Raw genomic sequence first — 14,659 nt, 5'->3', positions numbered from 1 at the left:
ACCCACAGTGTCCAGATAAAAACCTGCACTGAATTAATTAAAATTTTATATGCACAAAGTGATAGTGATGCTAACGCCAAATTACATAGGAATCCCTTGTCCCATTTAAGAGATTTTTAATTTGTACAAACTATTTATCACAAATCTCAGTTTCCGACATGACTTCATTATTTACTCATTGACATCATCTGTGATGTCATTGCACATTAATAAACAAACAAAATGTTGACAAAAGAAGATTTAATGTTATTTAAAATACTCAGAGTTGAAAAAGGATACGGTGCTAAAAGATCAGATTTAAACATTTTAACTGTTCAGGTTAACATTGACTGTGCTGGAAACTAACTTTTGGGTAGTATTGTAAAAATTAAACATCTCAGTAATGTTAGGGTGGATTTCCATGAAACCATACAACATTGTTTGAAATAGATGTCATTTTGTGAAAAATGTCATTAATTCAGGGTAGGTTGGTGGTAGTTGTTGCAAAATATTTAGGGTCTCACTTTTTTCCAGAAACGTGTCTGAAAAAAGTGAGCCCCTACTCTTTATATATAACACCCAGTAGTCCCGCCCCAAGCATGCGCCTTTTCCAAGGGAAAAAGAAAAGCCCCGGAAGTGACTTGTGCGGCAGTAACCCGGTGCTAATCGGGCATCGCTGTGTGCTGCCTGGTTGCTGCTGGGTTACCACGGGATCCCTTATCGCCACCTCAGTTGGTGGCAGTAAGGGCTCCCTGCTGCATGGCCATTCAGTAGGAGTTCTCTTATTCTCTTACCACATGGCCATGTGTGTCTGGGGGCTTTTTTGCCTGCTGTGGTAAAAGGGCCATGGCAGCTTGGTAAAAGGATCCCTTAATGAATAAATGTTGTATTGCATTTAAAGTACTCAATATACTATTGTTGTTTATATCATGATGGTACTTGTGTCTAGATTTGTTTAAATTTGATTTTTCAGCTGCATATGAAGAATTGGCCAACAGATATGTGCTCCCAGTCTACATACACTTTGGCTCCTTTGGTTGATGGTAGGTTTACTGTAACCCATGCATGAGCCTTTTCTTGTGAGGTGGCTCCTTTGTGGAAATGCTACCAGTCACATTGCATAATGCAGATGATGCTGGTGATTTTCATAGGTTTCTAAAGGTCTATTTATTTAGAAGTGCTTCTTTTTGTTACCCGTTTGTTATTTTCCCATCTATTTCTTCTGAGTTTGCACATTATTATGTTTCTGTAAATGCTTATGCCCTTCCTTCACCCATGGCAATTTGATGGGTTATAAGCTTTGTAAATAAATTAATAAAACAAATAAAAATAATAATTTAAAAAATGATGGTGGCAGGTCCTTGCTGCTGAGAGCGTCCAGATTGCTAGCTGGAGCTTTTTTCTATTTTATGTTTCTGCTTCCTGAATATTGTAAACCCCTAGAAGTGGAGTGGGTAATTGCAACAAATAAATAAATAAATAGATAGATAAATGAAATTAGATAGAAATGTTGTGGTTCCAAGTAGGGTTCCCAAATAAGCTCCACACAACCAAGGGATTTGACAGGAAAAATATTAGATATTTCATTAGAAAATAAATAGAAACACTTGGATATGTTTATTTAAGTTGGTACCAATTGTTAAAGTTTGGTGGTATTAAACAGAGATAGTACAAGGTGTTAAATATTTTGCAATAAATTACAAAAACATTAAGGTATTCAAATTTACAAAAAAAAATTGTCAATACCCCAATTGTAACATGCAGAGCCTGCCAGCTCTCCTTGATAGGGAGAAAATGTAAGAGAGTGCCAAAAAGTGACAGTTTAAACCTGATGGAAAGGAAGAAAGACTAGAAGCAAAGGAAAACATGGAGGCAGGAACCCTATATATATATATATATATATATATATATATATATATATATCTCCCTACTGTAATACAGACTGTGGTAGTGTTTGTACATGCTGGAACAAGGGGGAAAGACAGGAATCTACAGCAGTTACCTCATAAGAAGGATGCAGGAGAAATCCCTGCACAAGTTGAGCTAGAGGAAGGAAATTCCTTGCCTGCGGGTCAGGTTTGTAATCAAGGTAGCCTGAGTGTGTGGTTTCCCCAGAAACCAGATAGAGAGGGTGTGACTGGAAAGCACACTCTGGTTAAAAGTAGCAATCATGCAAAGACAAGAGGTCCATTGTGAAGGAAGGGTTGGATTCCTCAGATGCCAGAAGAAAGGACGGAGCCCAGTGAAGGCAAAGGCCAGTTTCCAGAAGTAAGGGAAAATAAGGTTTCCCTGGGAGGGAGCCACAACCCACAGCCTGCCCAAAGGAAAAGGGATTTTCCCCAGAGTGCTGTAAAGGTCAGGGAAGCCTGCAGTAGGTGGAATCCAGGGAGAAGCAGAAGGCTGGTATGGAGAGTGAGAAAGTAATAGTAGTACTTGTTTTCTGGCTGGATTGTGGACCCACAGATTTCCCCGAGAGCCAGGTAAGAGAGTGGGGAAAGAGAAAAAATGAATGGGACTTGATATACTATAGAAATGCTAAATAGTATATACTGTCTTTCTGTGCTTTTTACAACTACATTCAAAGTGCTTTACACTTCCTCGGTAGGATGTGAGTTCTAATATGAATCGATCGGGGGCGGATGTTAGTAAGTAACTGGGACATTTTACTATATTTTTCTAACCACTAGGCTACACCTCCTGTGCATCTAGCTAGGTGTGTGCTGGAGTAGGGCTAAGAAAGCTGATAGCCCTTGTCCACACACGTCAGGCAACCCACCTTCTGAGTTGGGAATGAGGAAGGTGTTTCAGGCTGAAGTCTGATTAATTGGCAGAAGGCTACCCAGTTTCTAGGTAGAAAAAAGGAACTGAGAAAGAAGGGGCTGAGGGTTAGAAAGTTAAGAGCCCTGCCCATGTAAAGTGAAGTATTTGCATTAATTGCAGAGTGGGCTGGGTGGAAGTAAAATGTCCCAGTTACTTACTAACATCCGCCCCCGATTGATTCATATTAGAACTCACATCCTACCTAAATTTCATGTTACAACAAGGTCTCTTCCCCAAGGAATATGGCAACATTTTACTCACCCCAATACCAAAAGACACCAAGAAAAGCACAAATGATCTCACCAATTACCGTCCAGTAGCATCTATCCCACTATTAGTAAAAATAATGGAGAGTTTGGTGACTAAACATCTCACAAAATACTTGGACAAGTTCTCAATCCTACATAATTCACAATCAGGATTCCGCTCCCACCATAGTACTGAAACGGTACTAGTTACCCTCCTGGCCAAATTCAAGCAGGAGACAGCCATAGGTAAGTACATAAGTAGTGCCATACTGGGAAAGACCAAAGGTCCATCTAGCCCAGCATCCTGTCACCGACAGTGGCCAATCCAGGTCAAGGGCACCTGGCACGCTCCCCAAACAAAGGTAAAAGTATACTCCTCCTTCAGTTCGACATGTCGAGTGCATTTGACATGGTAAACCACAACGCACTTCTAAGGCTACTTAACCACTTCAGGATTGAAGGAAACGTACTTAATTGGATTAAAGTTTTTCTAACCACCAGAACTTATCAAGTAAAATCAAACTCAAACATATCACCACCGTGGAAAGCAGTATGTGGAGTACCTCAAGGATCACCACTATCACCAATACTCTTCAACATGATGGTGATTCCATTGGCACAGTCCCTATCTAATCGAGGACTTAACCAGTTCAGACATGGCATGAAAGAAATAGCCATCAAAATCAACGATGGCCTAAACATCATGGACTCCTGGACTTCATTCCAACTGAAACTGAAAAAACACACTGCCTCATCCTTACCTCTCATAACAAATACAAACCCACAACATTAACTACCCCAGGTCACACCCTCCATACATTGGCAGTTGTGAAGGAGTTTTAATGTTGTAAGGATGTATGCTGTGGTGCTGTCCAAGTTGAATATTTGCAAAATGGAAACAACTCTTAAATGAGGGTTTGGGTAAAAAGTGTGTTTGAAAAGGTGAGAGATTAGTTAATATATTGAGTCCGTGGCAACTTTTGGCTTAAGGGTTTGTGTGAATGTGTGGAACTGAAGAGCTGTAAGGTTTAGAAAAAAATAAAAAAATCTTTAGATTCAAATATTATGCCCCTGATATAAAGGTGCATTTATTTTTAAAAAGTGAAATTCAGTTCTATTAGTTTTAAAAGCTTGTCTGAGCCCAGACTGGTACAGTCTGAGACAGAAGAGATTAATTGTTCTGTGAAGATTTTGAGTAACCTCTTATTGTTTTTACAATACAAATTGTCAGCATTTTAAATTCTGAGTACAGCCTGAAAAGCACTTTGATGTAAGTTGTCTCAAAAAAACAAGGCTGAGTATTTATTTTGAAGCTCTTGGTATTTGATAGCTATTTATGAAATTGAGAAATAGCTGTGTAAGTTCTGTTAGAGCTATTGTAAAAGTGGAATTTCTGATATGGGAACCAAAGTTTTAAAAAGTAAGGTTCTATAGTAATTAATTGTACTAAGTAGATTTCAACTATTTATATATTTGTGTATTTAACTGTAGTACACCAAGAAAAATATAGTAAAAGAGAAACCGCTGTGTGAGTTACAAGTGTGATTATATTCTCTCTCTCTCTCCTCTCTCTCTCTCTCTCTCTCTCTCTCTCTCTCTCTCTCTCTATATATATATATATATATATATATATATATATATATATCTAGATAGATAGATAGTTTATGGCTCATGAATTATAATTTATTTTAGGGTAGCTATTCAGAAAAGGTTTTTTTTTAATTTTAAACCGGAAGTTTATTTAATGAATCCAACAAATATACATTGTACAAAACAGTGCAAATTAACAATATCAAACAGTTAGATTCACCCTACATTCAAGATAGAACCCAGTTGTATTTTTGTTTAAAGGAGTGCAAAGAAAACAATATGTATAAAATGCTTTGAATAGCCAACCTACCCCTACCCATCCAAACCCCCCATCGCCCCTGTAAGGTTCAACCAAAATGATTTGTATAACCTCCTTAACCCAGCCTAGGATTGCACTAGTGACATAAAGGGAGCCCATATCTTTGTCCATTTAGCTAGAGTGTTCCTCTCCCTTGCCAAAAGCCATTCCCGCTCAGCAATGTACTCCAACAACTGTCTCCACTTAATTATTGAGGGGCTATTACTCTGCTTCCAGGATCTAGCGATGATCAACCGACCAGCACAGAAGCAGTGTCGTGCCAAGACTTTCCCTTCTGCAGGTATCCCCGGAATAGTCCTATTAAACAAAAATAGTGCTGGGTCCCATGGGATACTAGATCTTACCCACAACTGAACTCTGCCCTGGACAGCTTTCCAAAATGCTTTCACCTTCTTGCAAGTCCACCAGATATGACCTAAAGTGCCCAATTGACCACAATTTCTCCAACATAAGGGTTGAATATTTTTAAACATTCGATTCAATCGAACCGGTGTCAGATACCAGCGATACAACAATTTAACACTGTTTTTCCTGAATATTAACTGCAGGAGAAACCCGAACCGAGGACCGCTCCATACGCTCCCATTCCCCCTCCTCATAGGAGACACCTAATTCTTTTTCCCAGCTCCTACAGTGTCTACATGTCACCGGTAGTGAATCTCTCAGATATCTATAAAGCAAAGAAATCAAGCCCTTAGAGCCTACATTTCGTACACACATTTCTTCTAAAAAAGTCACTTCCCCAAACAATTTATCTTTGACCCCTGGAGTACCAAGAAAATGAATAAGTTGACAATAAGCATAATGGTCTTTTGAGGGCAGTTGGTATGTTTCAGCCAATTCCTTGAAAGTTACAAATTCTCCTTTCTCCACTAATTGTCCCCATAAATCTAAACCTTGTCTCTTCCATCTAGTAAATGTAGAGGGTGTGCAGCCCTGAATAAACGCCAAATTATATGCTATGGGAGATAAGCAGGAATTATAGAAATGCTTTGTACGCTCTAGTTTGTCCCAACATGAAAATGTAAACTGAACTGCAGGACATAAATTAGATGCTAGGCGTCTATGCTTAGGCGGTAGCCATATCAAATGCCCCAATTTTAGTGGACTGCGAACCAAATATTGTTCCAATTGTACCCAGAGTTTATGCTTAGGCTCCTGGAACCATTCCACTGCCGCCTTGGCTTGGGCAGCCCTATGATAGAGTACCAAGTTGGGAACCCCCAAACCACCTCTTGTTTTGCGTGCCTTGTACAAAGGGGAATTTGAGGTCGACTTCCATACCAGATACATTTCTGTAACCGGGACTGCATCAACTGGAGTACCCGTTCTGCCAATAGCAACGAGAAAGCTTGAAAAAGGTAAAGCAGCCGCGGCAAAATGTTCATTTTCACAGTGGCAATCCTGCCGAACCATGACAAATTTAAGGGGTCCCATCGTTCCAAATCAGTTTGAATCGCTTTCAACAGGGGGGTATAATTAGCATTGTTTAAATCATTGAGAGAATGAGTAAGAAATACTCCTAAGTATCAAATGCCCTTGATCATCCACTTCAAAGGATAAATGTGTTTACAAGTGTGGTAATCCCTCTCTTCCATACCCATAGCTAATGCTTCTGTCTTGGTCACATTAATCTGGAACCCAGAGACCTCACCATACTGCTCCATCTCCTGGAACAAAATAGGCAGAGACCCCAAGGGCTCAGAAAGAGTCAACAAGACATCATCAGCAAAAAGAGCAATTTTTTATTCCCATTCCCCAGCCCGCACCCCCCGCACCCCCTGAATCCCCGGATTACTCCTGATGCCTAGGGCCAAGGGCTCCATCACAAGGGCAAATAATAAAGGTGAGAGAGGGCATCCTTGACGGGTGCCTCTCTGCAAATCGAAAAAAAGAGGATATCTGACCATTGATCTTAACACATGCTTTCGGCTTAGAGTACAATTCCTTAATCCAGTTAGTAAAATAAGGCCCAAACCCAAATCGCCCTAAAACACCATGCAAAAAAGCCCAGTGCACCCTATCAAAAGCTTTTTCAGCATCAACACTGAGCAAGCAGTAGGGTATCCTACGTTGTTTCGCTATGTACATAATGTCCAAGGTGCGCCGAATGTTATCAGAAGCCTGTCTGTTAGGAACAAATCCCACTTGATCCGGGTGGACCAAAGTGGGCAGTACAGAATTCAGTCTGGTAGCCAGCACCTTAGCCAAAATACGTACATCAACATTCAGCACCGATATAGGTCGGTAAGATGCACAGTCCATCACATCTTTTTGAGACTTGGGAATGACAGCAATCCATGCATCCTTCATTGTAGGCGGGAGATCACCACCAGACCAGACAAAATTTAGAACTTCAGTTAAGAGAGGTGCTAGCTGAGGTGCAAATGTTTTATAAAATTCACCAGCATAACCATCCAGTCCTAGTGACCTACCATTTTCATCGTTTTAATAGCTATTAAAACTTCCTGCACCTCCACCGGGGCCTCCAACATTGCTTTGTGCTCTGGAGAAAGAGTTGGTAGATCCTTCGCCTTAAGGTAGGATTGGACAGCCTCATCCCTAATAGAGGGATCTCGAGTGTATAACTCTGCATAAAAAGTACAAAATCTGTCCCTGATCTCCCGAGACGTTCTAATGATGTCACCCCCCCTGCCCTTTAATTCGAAAGACATTACGTTGAGCTCGCAATTTACGCAATTTTAGCGCCAATTGCCGACTGATCTTATTGCTCTCTACATACCTACCCAACCACAGTTTCTCGTTAAGAAATGCCAAATCCCTAGACAGCAAGGTTTCCAGTTGCAAACGAGCTGTTTGCAAGGATTTGTAGATCCTAACAGAACCCGTTTGTTTATGTTTAAATTCCAGTTCCCTAATCTGCCTCCGCCAATATAGCATGTCAGCTTCTCTCTGTCTTTTAAGCTTTCCAGCTGCTTGCATAAAATAGCCCAGATATACCGCCTTGAGGGCATCCCATATCACTGATAATGAAGGCCCCGAGTTCAGATTAAAGTGTAGGTATTCCTTAATTACTGCAATATATTCTGACGTAACAAGGTATTATTGAACATCCATCTACCCCCTCGACCCATATCTCCTGACCACTCAAGGGATATCCCACATGGTGCGTGGTCAGAGATCATGATATTCCCAATGTAAGCATCTTTAATCTGATCACCCAAAGATTTGTCTAGAAAAAGATAGTCACTTCTAGAATACGATGCATGTGCTGAACAATAAAAAGAGTAGTCCCGGTCTGTAGGATGAGAATCTCGCCATGAGTCAAATAATCCTAGGTCTTGCAGAAAAATATCCAGGTGTTTAGCAACGATCTTGTCACTCTTCGACATAGGACCCGACCTGTCCACTCCAGGGTTCAAAGTGGCAGTAAAGGCTCCACCAATGACAAGCTGGCCTTCAACAAAAGAATGAATTTGTTTTTAAAGCAAATTAAAGAAGGAAGACTGTCCTGTGTTTGGTCCATACACAGAACCCCAGGTGATAGTTTTATTTTCCAAGACACCTCGGACCAAAACAAAGTGGCCCTGTGGATCGCGTTTCACATGTTGAATCTGCACCGGAAGGTCATTCCGAAAAATAAGTGCAACACCTTTTTGCTTCTTGTTGGAGGTGTCAGACGCAAAAAAGATCTTAGAGTATAAGGCATGATGGAATAGATATTCATGGGCACATTTTAGATGGGTCTCTTGTAACATTATCACATGTGGTTGCAGGTGAAGTAACTCCTGCCAGATCGATTGTCTCTTTCTATGAGAATTGAGACCATTCACATTCAAAGTAACAATCCTTAGGTTAAGTCCCATCAATCTTAGCACAGAGTGTCAACTTATCACACTGAACCTTGCAGGATAACATGTTAACCCACCCTCCCCCTCCTAAACTCCCCAACACACAACAAAACAACTCCATGGTGAACCAGACAGAGGAAAAACCCTCTTATCCAACACACACAACCCAAGTAAGGTCACCATACCCTCCCATCTCACTGTCCAGAACCAGCAAGCCCCCCCAACCCCTGTACCATAACTCATAGAGCAACCTACGTCCTTTTTTCATCATGTATGTCCCACAAACAAAAAAGGGAAGTGATATCTCTCTACAAAAGTTCCTGGCGCTTCATGTTGGTGGATTTGCAACAGTCAGTCTTGACTTTTTCGCTTTATTGAAGACCTGTTGCCATTAACGCATCTTGTCTCTGTTGGTCGTCGACATTGTAGAATTTGCGGTCTCCGGGCCCATAAGGCCCGCTTGTTGTAAAAGCATTCGGGCACTGTTCACTGTGCGAATTCGGTATTGCTTACCCACCACAGCAAAGCACAGTGCAAACGGGAATGCCCAGCGATATTTTATATTGTGTTGACTCAGTACATCCACAATGGGCTTCATACTCCGCCGCTGTTGCATGGTAAAAGCGAAGAGATCTTGATACACTCCAACTGAAGCTTCATTAAACTTTAGGTCAGGCTTCTGTCTTGCCAAAGAAAGCAATTGTTCTTTGTCAGCATATTTCCAAAAGCATACCACTATGTCTCTAGGCTTATTATTGTGTGGCACCCCCAAAGCGCGATGAGCTCTCTCAATTTCAGGCACCATACTTCCAGGGGCAGCCAAGAGAATCTGCGTACATAGTTCATGCACTATTCAGTTTACATCTTCCTGGTCACCTGCTTCCGGCACCCCGCAAAATCTCAGGTTAGTGCGACGTCCCCGATTTTCAATATCATCGACTTTATACTGCATGTCTTCTAATTGACTAGCAAAATCATCTTCTCTCTGGCGCATTTGAAGCACAGTCTCTACCTGCTCCTCGACCCGTACTTCAAGGTTGTCAATACGGGAGCCGACTTCTTTAATCTCGCCTCTTAAAGTATCAATTCACTCCACAATGTCCGCTTTCATATGTGCCAGGTCTCTATGGAGGTCGCGAAGCACCCTTGTGAAATGGGGTTCCCGGTTACTACCTGCATCTTCCTCCGATCTCACTGACTCAGAATCTGACGCCTCCTCATTCTGCGAAGGAATATGGCGCCCGTCCATCTTGGAGACCCGTGCGCTGCTCCTCGCACCACTTTTAGATATTGTAGTTTTAACTTCTTGAGACATTTCAACGCTCCAGACTCCTCGAATGACCACCGGAGCAAATGGAGGTATAAAATTTGACGTTAAGGTTGCTAATATTAGCTTAATTCAAAGGGGTAGACGGGAGCTCCGATCCTAGACCACCATCTGGGTTGGTGATGTCACCGGAAGTCTTCAGAAAAGTATTTTAATATAATCTAACTCAATATGTTTATTCCTGAATTATTATATATTTAGTTAGGGAATAGGTTTTCAATCATTTGAGTTTGGTAAAGTCAGAGTAGTAGGTATTCCAGATCTGGTTCCTGAACACCGCATTCCTGAACATCACAAAAGGAAGAACTGTACCCAACAAAAGAAAGGAGGATATAGAAGATATATTAAACAAAGCTTGAAGTGTCCAGCTAAGTTCTAAATTTATACTAAGAAAAAAAAGGAAAGAGAACAGATTATTAAGGATAGAATAAAAAATAATAATAAATACTCACCTGTGCTATAGTGTTGAAGAACCTGAAAAGCAAAAATGGACACAAAGCATTAAATTCTAGGTTTGCATACTAATCTCCTTCAGTTTATATTATTTAAATATTCATGTAAGAAAGAGAAATATACTTATCTGACTTGTTAGCTATATAGGAATTTTATATTGAGAACTCACTTAAATAGTTTCTTTGAAATCTATAAAAAAGATAAACAGATTTATTGAAAAATAATTCAAGTTAAGTGTATATACAAGAAAATAAATTTAATTCACATTTAGAAATATCATATTTTCCTCTGAGGTTTCTATTTAGATAAAAGTCCCTTTCTATTCACAGGAGTAGATAGGCATGGTTAGTTTATATGTGAGTAAATTCAGCCTCCGTTTTGGTGGTGTTGAGCAATTCACCCTTGAAGATGGGGTTACATATATAAATAGTGTCATGGACAGAGTATGGTTTTCAAATTCTCCTTTTATACCTTGATGACATCTTAGTGTACGCATCTACCTTCAATGAGCATTTACAAAGACTGGATCTGGTATTCATAAAACTAAAACAGAGTGGTTTAATGTTAAAGCCAGCAAAATGTAAATTGCTTTGACAGAAATTGAGATTTTTAGGGTATATTGTCTCTGAAAAAGGGATATTCATCAATCCTGAAAAAAAAAACAAGATCAAGACAAAACCCAAATTAAGAAGCTTTCTAGGATTTGCAAACTTCTATAGAAGATTTGTAAGAGATTTTGCTGAATTTGCCACACCATTGCATCGCTTAATGGATAAAGCAAAGAAGCACCATACACATGTCCCTTTTGTCTGGGATAAATTTTGTTAGTCCGCATTTTAAAATTTAAAATAAAAGCTTATTACAGCTCCATTTCTGACGTTCCTTATATTTTATTTCCTTTCATCTTGACAACAGATGCTAGTTTCAAATTTTTGTCGGCTGTGCTTAGTCAACTTCAAAACGGGGAAGAAAAGGTGATCACTTTTGCTAGCCATGGCCTCAGTAAATCGGAAAGGAATTATAAGAACTATTCAGCATTCAAGTTGGAGTTACTGGCATTAAAATGGGCTGCCGCAGAGAAGTTCTGGGAATATCTCCTATATAAGAGGTTCAGTGTTAGATCAGTTCACAATCCCTTGAAATATCTAAATTCAACCAAGGTTCAAGCTGTTGTACAAAAATGGCTAGCACAGCTTGCAGTGTTAAATTTCAAAGCTGAGTATAAGCCAGGACACAATACTCGGAACACAGCTATATTGTCATGGTTGCCAGTAAAAGAAGAAGCTGAAAGTACAGAGAAAGATATTGAGAAAGATTTATGGGTTTTTTTCTAACAAGATAACACCACATTCAACAAAGCAAAGTAATTTACAAAAGTCCAAAGTTACAACAATAATGTAATCTCTTTATACTGACTTGGAAATAATTCAGGCTCAAAGGAGGGATGTTGTCCTTAAAGACGTTATTAATGTTTTTGAATCAGGGGTTCAACCTAATTTGTCTCAAAAATCATTAGAGTTCAAACGATTATGGGCTCAACACAAATACCTAACAATGAAAGAACGTATACTGTATAGACAAATAGAAGATCCCAGGACCAGAGAACAAATAGTTCAATTAGTGATTCCTAATGAATGTCGGAATGAGTTGTTACAAACTGTATCACAATCATTGTGGACATTTTGGCAGTGACAGCATGTTAAAGAATGTAAGGCTGGAATACGTTTGGATAAGGATGGCAGAAGATGTCAGATGGGTGAAAAATTGCACTAGTTGCATTCTTTCTAAAGAGTGTTGTCTCAAAGAGAATATTTCCATGTCATGCTTTGCTGTACAACAACCTTTAGAAGTAGCAGCTTTAGATTATACTCTCTTAGAGGTTCTAATGGATATGAAAATGTTTTAGTGATGTGACATTTTTTCCAGATTTACAGTAGCAGTCCTTACCAGAAATTAATCAGCTAAGACTACAGCAAAAAAATTGATACTGGATCACTGTCTACGGAGTGCCAAAGCGTATTCATTCAGATTAGGGGAGAAGTTTTGAAGCTGAGATCATTACAGAACTTTGTCCTTGGTATAATATCCAAAAATCGAGAACCACACTCTATCACCCTAGAGGGAATAGTCAATGTGAAAGATACAATAAAACAATTTGCCACTTGATTAAAACACTTGCTAAAGAGAAGAAAAGGTGCTGGTCTGATTTTCTATATGAGATTAACCAAATATATAACAGTACAGTGTATGGATCCACTGGGTATACACTAACTTATTTATTTTGAGGTAGGGATTCATTAATGCCACTTAGTATGCCTGGAAATGCTGAAGAAGAAAATAATCAAAGCTTAAATGACTGGATTCTGGAAAGACAACGAAGAACGGAGGAATCTCAAGATATTCATTTCTGAGAAGGCTGGATTGAAAAATAAAAGGCAGTATGATTGCAAGTCCAGTGGAGAAATCCTGCTGGCAGTGTTGTGTCCGGGATCACAGCGGTGGAGCTTGGTGATCGGCGGCAATGGTGATAGGCGTCCTTGCTGGGAATGCGGGTCTCTTTTGGGAGGTTAGGTCCGGATTCAGGTAGGCCCTGCTGGGTCACAGCATTCAATGTTGTGCCGGAAAGTGGATTGTTTGCTTCCATGGTGGGAAGGCCTGGCATCTGTGCATAAGTGTGATGACTCGCATATGAGTGATAATGCTGGGGGTGCCGTGGTTCACGTCGCAGCTGAGGCATGTGTTGGGAGCCTGGTGCGGAGATACAGAATGGGATTCATAAGTGCCAGAGAGTGCCAGAGGAAGAAAAGGACCCTGAGTGTTCTAGCCTTGTCTGTTGGCAGTTAGAGAGAGAGTTTTAATGTTGTAAGGATGTGCGCTGTGGTGCTGTCAAAGTTGAATATTTGCAAAGGGAAAGAAAACTCTTAAATGAGAGTTTTGGTAAAAGTGTGTGTGAAAAGCTGAGAGATTAGTTAATATATTGATCCTGCAATAACATTTGGCCCAAGGGTGTATCAATGTGTGGAACTGAAGTGCTGTAAGGTTTAGAAAAAACATAAAAACCTTTAGATTCAAATATTATGCCCCTGAAATAAAGGTGCATTTATTTTTTAAAACGTGAAATTCAGTTCTATTAGGAAATTCAGTTCTATTAGTTTTAAAAGCTTGTCTGAGACAGAAGAGATTAATTGTTCTGTGAAGATTTTGAGTAACCTCTATTTGTTTTTACAATACAAATTGTCAGCATTTTAAATTCCGAGTACAGCCTGAAAAGCACTTTGATGTAAGTTGTCTCTGAAACAGTGCTGAGTATTTATTTTGAAGCTGTTGGTACTTGATGCTATTTATGAAATTGAGAAATAGCTGTGTAGGTTTTGTTAGAGCTATTCTAAAACTGGAATTTCTGATATGAGAACCAAAGTTTTAAAATCTAAACCAATTCATATATTTGTGTATTTAACAGTAGTACAGTGGTGAAAATATAATTAAAAAGAAACAGCTATCCACCTTATAATTGAAAGAGAAAAATGCCTAGATTTCGACCCAAATCGGGAGATAGACGTTTATCTCACAAAAACGAATAAATCGGTATAATGGAAAGCCGATTTTGGACGTTTTCAACTGCACTCCATCGCAGAAGCGTACAAAGTTGACGGGGGGCGTGTCAGAGACGTGGCGAAGGTGGAACTGGGGCGTGGTTATCGGCCGAGGAGAGATGGGCGCCTTTCGCCGATAATGGAAAAAAAGTATGTGTTTGTAGCTAGAATTTAGGGCACTTTTCCTGGACCCTGTTTTTTCACGAATAAGGCCCCAAAAAGTGCCCTAAATGACCAGATTACCCCCAGAGGGAATCGGGGATGACCTCCCCTGACTCCCCCAGTGGTCACTAACCCCCTCCCACCACAAAAAAATGATGTTTCACAACTTTTTATTTTCACCCTCAAATGTCATACCCACCTCCCTGGCAGCAGTATGCAGGTCCCTGGAGCAGTTGTTAGGGGGTGCAGTGGACTTCAGGCAGGTGGACCCAGGCCCATCCCCCCCTACCTGTTACAATTGTGCTGCTTAATGCTTAGTCGTCCAACCCCCCCAAACCCACTGTACCCACATGTAG

Source organism: Microcaecilia unicolor, chromosome 1, assembly GCF_901765095.1.
Source record: "Microcaecilia unicolor chromosome 1, aMicUni1.1, whole genome shotgun sequence".
Lineage (NCBI taxonomy): Eukaryota > Metazoa > Chordata > Amphibia > Gymnophiona > Siphonopidae > Microcaecilia > Microcaecilia unicolor.
Note: the sequence above shows the minus strand (reverse complement) of the source record.